Source organism: Sciurus carolinensis, unplaced genomic scaffold (genome assembly GCF_902686445.1).
Source record: "Sciurus carolinensis unplaced genomic scaffold, mSciCar1.2, whole genome shotgun sequence".
Lineage (NCBI taxonomy): Eukaryota > Metazoa > Chordata > Mammalia > Rodentia > Sciuridae > Sciurus > Sciurus carolinensis.
In genome coordinates, this window is record NW_025920158.1 from 752,612 (window position 1) to 761,854 (window position 9,243).

The window sequence follows — 9,243 nt, forward strand, 5'->3', positions numbered from 1 at the left end:
CATCTGGCTGGAGAAGTGGGAAAGCATGAGGCGAGGGGCCCACCTTGGGAGACCACAGTGGGCAGGAGGGGCGTGGCTGGGTGCGGACCTGCCTGCCCCACCCTTCCATCCAGAGCAGGAAGTACACAGGAACAGGAGGGAATGGCTGACCAGCACTTCCAGGTGTGTGTATGGCTTGCAAGACTCCCAGGTCCCCTGCTAGGATGTCAGCAGAGCCCAGAAGCATTGGCCTGTGCGCCTGAGCCCCTCTAGCCTCACAGGAAGGTGACCTGTGTGGTCACACATAGTCCCACACTGAGAAGACTGCTTTGCTATCACCGGGTTCAAATGTTGAGTGAATTTTAGCCAGGGGCAGTGGCACATGCCTGTCATCCCCCTGGCTCAGAAGGCTGAGGCAGGAGGATCGAGAGTTCAAAGCCAGCCTCAGCAAAAGTGAAGCCCTAAGCAACTCAGCAAGACCCTGTCTCTAAATAAAATAGAAAATAGGGCAAGGATGTGTCTCAGGGGTCGAGCATCCCTGAGTTTAATCCCTGGTAACCCCTGAAAAAAAATGCTTAGTGATTTTTAAACAAGGGTTTCCATTTTGCACTGAGCCCTGCAAAACCCACAGCTGTCCTGTGTCTGAGTATGAACCATGCCTTGCCAAACCTCAGTGCCTGCAGGAACTTGTAGCCTAAGCAAGAAGAAAACATCTATCTCCTTTGCTGAGAGTTGAGTGGGCTGCTTTCTTACTGCAGCAAGCTGGGCCTATCCTCACTGTTCCTAGAGGCAATGGGAAGGCCAAGGGCTTTGAGAGAAGACACAAAGGGGCCTGGAGGGAGGAAAACTGAGACCTATCAGAGCGTCTCAACCTGAGTTCCAGGATGGAGGGTGTGAGACTGGCCCGGCAGGTATTTTCCCTCTTAGTCCAATGGCAGGGCCCTCCCTGACTTGGCCTATGCTGCGTTGGTGTAAGTGGTGACAAAACCTGTCTTAGGAGCAGTCAGATCTGGGTCCCCCTGTGGCCTTCTGAGCTCACATTCTCTGTAACACGAGAGTGGCAATATCAGCTTGTCGCTCGAGGGGCTGCTGAGTAGGGGTCATGGTTGCTGATTAATGAAAAAGTTGAAACCCCTGAAGTCGACTTCCCCAGCTGGTCCCTCTGAGCCCCACCAGCTGGCCAGCATGGGCCTATTGAGGGGGGATGTTCAGACATCCGACAGAGAAGTTTCCAAGTGAACTCAGCCAGGGAGCACAGATGGTGAGCACAGTCAGGGAGAACATCCAGGGAAGAGGAGTGAGGCTAACATCCCAGGGAGGGAAGCCCCATCTGGGGTACAGCACCCCTGAGGTGAATACTCTTATCCTAGCTGTACAGAAAAGGAGACAGAGGGTCAGGGAGGTGACCACATCAGCCAGAGATCACACTAAAAAGTAGAAGTGGACCTGGGATTCACAGTGAGACTTTCTAGAATCAGAATCCAGTTAATTTGCCACACCATGGTGTGACTTTCTCCACCATGTCCTTCATGCCAGTTACCAATTGGTGAAATCTGCATGGCCTTATTTTGAGGTCAACACTTGCCTTGGTAGTTGACACACCCTGTTCTCTCTGATCAGAAATCCCTCACCATGCATCTTTATCTGGATGGCAGGGAGTTTAGAACACAATCCAGTGGTAATGGACCTGAAGTCATCATCACTTTGTATCCCTTCAAGAGCCTCTGACCTCCACTCTCCTTCCAACTCTTCCTCTGTGCTGTGTCTCCTCCAAGCACCAGGGGCAAGCCTTCCAACAGATGAGCAGAGGTAAAATGTTCATGAATGTCCTCCCCAGTTGAGTTCTCTTAGAACCTGTCCAGTGCTGCCCTGAGTGACTGCCATCCCTGCCTGGGGTGGATATCCTAAGCAAATGGGTCTCACTGCTGTGCATACCTGTCAGTTATCCTTCAACCAAATACTGCCTGGTAAGGATCACCCACCTGAGTGGCACGCTGTGCTCAGGCTGTGTTGGCTCCATGGCTTCTGGTTGTGATTGCTGCCATCTCCAGGACTGGCTGATCTTGGCAGGCTGCAACTTCTCACCCCGGAAGCCAGCCTGTGTGTGCACTGCTCCAGGCGATAGCAGGGGGCAGCAGAGAGCCGGGTTAGCCCACATACATGCCCCAAGTCCTTGTAAGAAAGCAAGTCATTCTTGTCCTCTGAGAGGGGACTTCAAGGTCACATGATAAAGGGTTGCAGGGGGAAGTGAAGGTGCGGGATCATCATTCTGATCTGCCACTGTGATCTGCCACTGGGCTCCAGCCACACATTTTCCTACCCAGAGAGCAAGTCAAAGCTTCATTCATGTCCACACAAAACGTCCACTTCCCCTGGGCTCCCCTATTATGAATGGTCAGTTACCAGGGGAGGAGGCTGGGGTCTTTGTTTCAACAATTCCATCAGCGGAAAATCTTTTGTCCTAAGAAACAAACACATGTGCACAAGAATGCTCCTCCTAGCCAAATGTCCTTCAGAAAAAGACTACAGAGTAAGAGATGGGACAGTAGTGCAGTGGCTGAAGAGAGTCACAAGGGAGATTAAAGGACCTACAATCTCTGGGAAGACTGAGCAATATGGAAAGAAGTCAGGCAGAATGTGGGGTAGGGGTGGGGGTCAGGAGAGGGTGATAGGAAGCCTGGGTGAGGTGAGGCCAGAAGACTTGGTTGGGATCACTGGCATATCCAGGGCTCAGCTGGCTGTCGGCCAATCTTGGCTGGCCCTGGGCGGGATGAGCTCAGCATCTCTGTTCTGTTCCTCTCTCCAGAAGGGATGAACAGAAGGATGGATGTGTGGATGGACGGGTTGATGGTCTCCTGCCATCTTTGTGCATACCTTCCCAGGTACACTCTCCCTCCTCCCTGTCAGGTGCTCTCTGGGTTCCATGGGATGCACCATTGCCATTGGCTGGCAAAGAAAGCCCCCGATTCACCAGGTTCAAGCCATTGCCAGAAGGCCACCAGGGCTGCCCAGGGTCATTCCACTGTCCAGAGATTACCATCCAGGTGTAAGTCCAGAGGGGCTGCAGCCACAGACCTGTTGGGATAACTCTTGGAAGGTGTTTGCCTGTTCCTGATGGATGTGTGACCAGAGGGAAGGGAGCAAGCCATGGGATCAGAGGAGCCTGGGACTGAGAAGCAGGAAGGTTTGCAAACCCAAGGATCTGGGTCCATCTGGCTCCACCATATGCCTGCTAGTGATATGGAACATTGCTGGGCCTCTCTGAGCCTCGAATCACCCCTGGAAGTGAGAATGATGCTGTGCTGGCAAGCTCATCAAGATTTGATGGGCACCCGGTACATAGCCCCTTGGATACACTCACCAAACAGGACCCAGAAGCCATTGCTATGCCTGTTCCCTCCCCCTAGTCGCCTGTTTCTGACTGTCCACAGAATAAAACCAAGGCTGCATTACAACCATGATGCAAGCTTCTCTTTAGCCTGACACAGCCTTTGTTTTCCCCAAATCCTGTTTTGAATATTAGATTATAGGTTTAATTAAGGATTCCAGATATCAGACTCTGTTCAGTGTGAGGCAGACAGGGCTGGTGGAGACCTTGGGCCAGAGTTCCGCGTGGGCATCCTGAGCTGAGCGAGGTTGCACAGCCATGCAGGGTCTCCCTGGTGCCCAGGATCCCCAGCTGGGATCGGCCCTTGCCATCTCCTTCCTGGTCTGCTGGCGGGTCCTGCCCTAACCATCTCCAAAGGTCGGGAAGAGATTGCTGCGGGCTCCCATAGGACAGGGTCCTCCTCCTGTATGTGGTGTCTCAGGCTCCCCAGGGCCCCTGGGGCAAATCTTAATTCCTCATCTGCCATGTGAAGCTCTGCAGTCTTGAGCATGTGTCCCCCTCTCCCCACTGGCCCTTCACCCTCTGGCTGTCTGGACATCAGGCCCCATTAATTCGACCTTTGTGGATGGCACGTTCCTCACGCCAGACCCTTCCCCACATGAACCAGCTGTCAGGCTCCTATTCTTGCTCAAGAGCCAGAACTTCGTGGAACATGCCCCAGGCAGAGCCCCTACCCCCCAGGACCCTCACGGGCAATGCCACCCTGCTGTGTCTCACTGACCCCACCTGTCTGGTAAGGCTTTTCCCATTGCAGGACTCAGTGGGGCTCTCTTGTCCCCACGTTTAGTTGAGCAGGTCTTTAGTCCTAGCCATGTGCCAGCTCCCGCACTCTGGATTTAAAAATGCATTCATGGGTCATCACCAAAATCTATTTATTGAGCACCTCTTATATTCCAGTCACTGTCCCAGGCTGTCACAGCTGTCCTGGCCTCAGAGGCAGTAGTCTGCCAGTGACATTGGCATCTCCCCTCTTGGCACATGGGAGACTTTCAGCTTGCATGTGTGCACGAGCCTGCACACACACACACACACACACACACACACACACACACACACATTCACTCACACACACACTGTCTACACCTGTGCAGGGCCAGGACTTAGGGCATTGAGACCTTGAGTTCTTGCAACAAACATATACTGTGCACCAATGATTTGTCAAGCACCCTGTTTGTGAAGAGAGACTCATCTCCCGAACATTTATGCCAAATCCTGACCCAGTCTGGGGTTCCTGGTCTGTTTGTTGAATAAATGGATGGATGGTTGGATGAAGGAATGAATGGGTCTAGGAGGGGAATCTTGTGAGCAAATACATAAACAGATAGTCCTGAATTTCAAGGGTCCAACTTAGACCTTTTTCCTTTATGATGGTGTAAGAGTCACGTGTTTTTGGTAGAAACTGTACTCAGGACTTTGAATTGTGGTCTTTTCCCTGGATGGGTTTGGGTGGTACCACCCCATGCAACTTCCAGATGGGCCAGGGATCACGAGGTGAGGTGAGCGAATCCCTGCAGTGCCTGTACTACAGGAGCTTCATGCATTTTCCAAATGTGTGATTTTTTACTTAGAGTGGGATAATGGGGACTTGGGAACATAACCCCATCATATGCTAAGGAGCATCTACAAAGCAAACCTCAGCCAGAAGAGCAAGATGGAAGCAGATTCTCAAAAAGTGCTGCAGGATCCACCAAAGAACTAAGAAGTGACTCACCAGGCAGGATGGCACATACCTGTGACCCCAGTGCCTCGGGAGGCTGAGGCAGGAGGATTGGCAAGTGCAAGACCAGCCTCAGCAATTTAGTAATGTCCTATGTAACTTAGCAAGACTTTCTCTAAATAATAAATTAAAAGGTCTGGGGATGTGGCTCAGGGGTTAAGCCCCCTGGGTTCAATCTGAAGTCCAAAAAGAAGGAAGAAATGAGGTGCTCATGATGGAGGCAGTGCTGGCCTCCCCAGCCTCCCCCAGTACACCCCATGCTCTCTGACCCTCTGGCCTTTACCTCCAAGTCCCCTCAGAGACCCAGCAGCCTCCCTCCTGTCTGCCCCACAAGGGAGATGCTGACCCAAGGAGCCTTTGCAGTGCCATGTAAGTCTGGGTCCCAAGGAGGCAGGCACCTCAGCTCTCTCCATAATTAGGCTTCAAGTGTCCCCATAAATTAGCAGCTAATCACCTCTCCGGCTCCGTCAGCTTGTCCCTCTGAGGCAACTAGCCCATTTCCTCTGCAGACTGGTCCATAAAAATCCCTGAAATCACATGAACTTACTGTATTTATTTATTGGGATTTGGAGAAATATACCTGGTACCCAGAGGCCTTGGGATTTGGGAACATAATTTTGAGATGCAGACTGTTAAAATGAAAGAGAATTACAAGAAAGAGTCAGCAGGCTGCAGCTCTCCCAGGTAGTAGACAAGACGTCACTGTCATTAATTACTGGACTAAATGCCGTGTGACAGAGCCATGTGAGGATGCCCCAGCAGTGGTTGACAAGGTCCCCAACCCCAGTTCCATGTCCCCAGAAGTCTGATTCCATCACCATTTCTTGGAACTTGCTGTTCCCTCTGCCTGGCACTCTGTTCCCTGCAGTCTTGGCAGGAAGACTTGCTGATGAAGGGTTAGTTGTGAGATGAAGCATCAGGACCTCCTGGATGCCTCCTGGCTGCCCTCCTGATGGTCCCTATCCAGGCACGCCACCCTCCCCTGCAACAGAGTCCTCCACAGAAGGTTCTCACCACCCATCTCTGAAGATAGGGTCATCAGTTTGTGGATGTGGCTACTGTGTTTCCTCCTCAGAGGGTGGAAGCCTGGTCCCTCTCCATCACCCCTGTGTTCCCAAGCTGAGTTCCAGAAGGCACGTAGCAGGAGCTCGGGGACTACTGTGCTGCTGACTGAGTGAATGGTCAGGAGTGGGAGAGGTGGTGGTGGCCCTGGCTTTGGCTCTCCTCTCTTCTGCCTGCAGCCTAGAAATCAGGGGTCCACTCTTTCTCAGGACACATGGGGAGACTAAGTTTCAGGGTGGCCTGGGGCCACACTGTGCACTGGAGGCAGGGCAGACACCAGAATTCAAGGGGCACAGTGGAGAAAAGTGGGATGTGGAGTCCACCACTCTGGTTTGGGGCCTGGGCTCTGGCCCTTCACTTGACCTCCCAGACTGGGAAGATGGCTTGGGATATAGCATGCTGGGCAGATGAAAGGGAGGAGAGAAGGCAGTGAGTGAGTGGGCAAAAGGATGTGTGGATGGATGGGTGGATGGATGGAAGGATGGAGGATGGATGGATGGAAGGATGTATGGATGAATGGGTGGATGAATGGGTGGGTGGATGGCTGGAAAGATGGATGAATGGATGGATGGATAAATGGAAGGATGGATGAATGGATGGATGGATGGGGGATGGATGGATGAATGGATGGATGGCTTGTGGATGGGTGGGTGGATGGATGGGTGGGTGGATGGATGGATGAATAGATGGATGGATGGAGGATAGATAGTTGATGGTGGATGGTTGGATGGAAGGAAGGATGGATGGATGGAAGGATGGATGGATTTGTGGATTAATGGAAAGGTGTATGAAAGGATGGGTGGATGGATGGTGGATGGATGGATGGGTGGATGGATGGGTGGGTGATGGATGGGTGGTGATGGTGGATGGGGATGGATGGAAGGATGGATGGAATGATAGGTGGGTGGAAGGATGGATGGGTAGGTGGATGGATAGATGGAAGGATGGATGGGTGGGTGGATGGATGGGTGGGTGGATGGTAGATGGTGGATGGATGGATGGATGGATGGAAGGGTGGAAGGATGAATATATGGAAGGATGGATGGAAGGATGGATGGTTGGACAGATGGTGGATGGATGAATGGATGGATGGATGGATGGATGGGTGGAAGGATGGATGGATGGATGGATGGATTGAAGGATGGATGGATGGATGGATGGGTGGAAGGATGGATGAATGGAAGGATGGATGGAAGAATAGATGGATGGATAGATGGTGGATGGACGGTTGGGTGGGTAGATGGGTGGGTGGGTGGATGGATGGGTGGATGGATGGATGGAAGGATGGGTAAATGGGTTGAAGTTTATTTGCCTACAAGATGGGTTCTTGATGATAACATGACTCATGGATTTACTTTGAGCTTTCAATACAGTCTAGATAGTTGAGGTCAGCAAACATTTTTTCCTAGGTATTTTCAGTTTTGCAGGCAGGTGGCCTCCATGAGAGATATTCAATTGGGCCAGGGTGTGGCCAAAGTAGCACTCCTAGAGTCTGAGGACTGTGGTGGGGGGCGTGTTCCAGTGGAGCCATATTTCTGGATGGGCTGGGGGCAGGGAGCTTGCTAGCCTGCTCTGGGTTCCGGCCCCAGCTCTGCAAAAAAAAAAAAAAATGACAAAAATAAAATCATATATTCATATGGACACTTAGATTCAAGTTTCCTAAATTTCCATGCCCTCTGAATATTTTTCATCTTTTAAGTTTTTTTGATGGTTCAGAAGTACATGGAGTGGCTTTAGCTCAGGGTCCTACGAGGACAGTTGGCAGATGACATGTGCAGACCTGGGACCCCACACAGGAGCCACTCTGTCCCTGACCCCCAGACCCCTGTCAACATCATGTTCTCTATTGCTGCTTATATGTAAGTTCCAGGACCAACTTTTGAGGTCATTGGTCCAAAACCATTTCTGCTCCCACAGGTGCATGGAGCGACCCCCAAGCTGGCTGTGCGCTTCAGAGCCTGACCCTCCTAGCATGGGGATGTGGCTTCCACCTCCCACTGGGTCCTCCATCTGCAGCCAGGCTACCAAAAAGTGGCGTTGCCACAGAACGGACACTGGTTGGGAACCACCTCTGTGCTTATCTGCCCTGTTTTCTCCTTCCCTGCTTACGACATCCTAGAAGGTGGCTGCCACTCTTCTACCCATTTTTCAGAAGAGAAAACCAAGGTCCGGGAGGCAGAGTCGCTTGTCCAGGGCTCCCATTACTGGTCCCGGTGGAGCAAGTGAGGAACCCAGGCTTCCAGGACCCAACAGCGGGACTCCTTCCCCTGCCACCTGTCATCGGTCCAACTGCAGCCACACCCACCCCTGGAGATGCCACTTCAAGGTCCCCTATCCCCACAGGACACCATTCTCCAAGCGACGTGGGGTTTGGCATTGGTAGGGTGGGTGGAGAGGTGGGGGCATGAAAGAAATCAGCACGTAGAAGTCAAAACAAACAGGATTTAGATGGACATGTCTCCTCCCCTGTATGTCCCACGGAGGGTCCTGCCGGGCTAGGTGCTGTGTGTAGCAGATCCTGGGATCACTGGCCTTCCACCAAAGCCCCGGTGCCGTGCGGGCTGGGGAGACTTGGGAGTGATCATCTGCCCTGCCGTGCTCTCTCGGGGAGGCCAGGGAGGGAGGTCTGGAGAACCCTGGGCAAAACAAATACCTCAGCAGAACCCAGAACAGGAGGCAGGGAGGCCCTTGTTCACTTGCTGGGATGTAAAAAAAAAAAAAAAAAAAAAAAAAAAAAAGTATATATATATATATGACTGATGTGGCAGCTTTTCTCCTGAGTTTTCAAAGCAGCACTTATTTACCGATCGTTGTTTTACAAACATGATCCCCAATTCTCCTCTCAGCACAGTGATGGGTGAGGAAGATCAGAAGATGGAAGGATTGCCATTAAAAAATCAGAATCAAAATTTTGTTTACATTCGTGTATGATTAAAACAGATTATAACTGCAGAGAACGGCCCGAAACTGAACGGGCAGGTCTCTCCCTGGAAATCTTCACTGGTACAACTGACGATTATTTACTGAGCTCCTAATATGTGCTGGGCTCTTGATTCTCACAAGTGAGCAGAACGGCAGCCCTGATCCAGCCCTATCC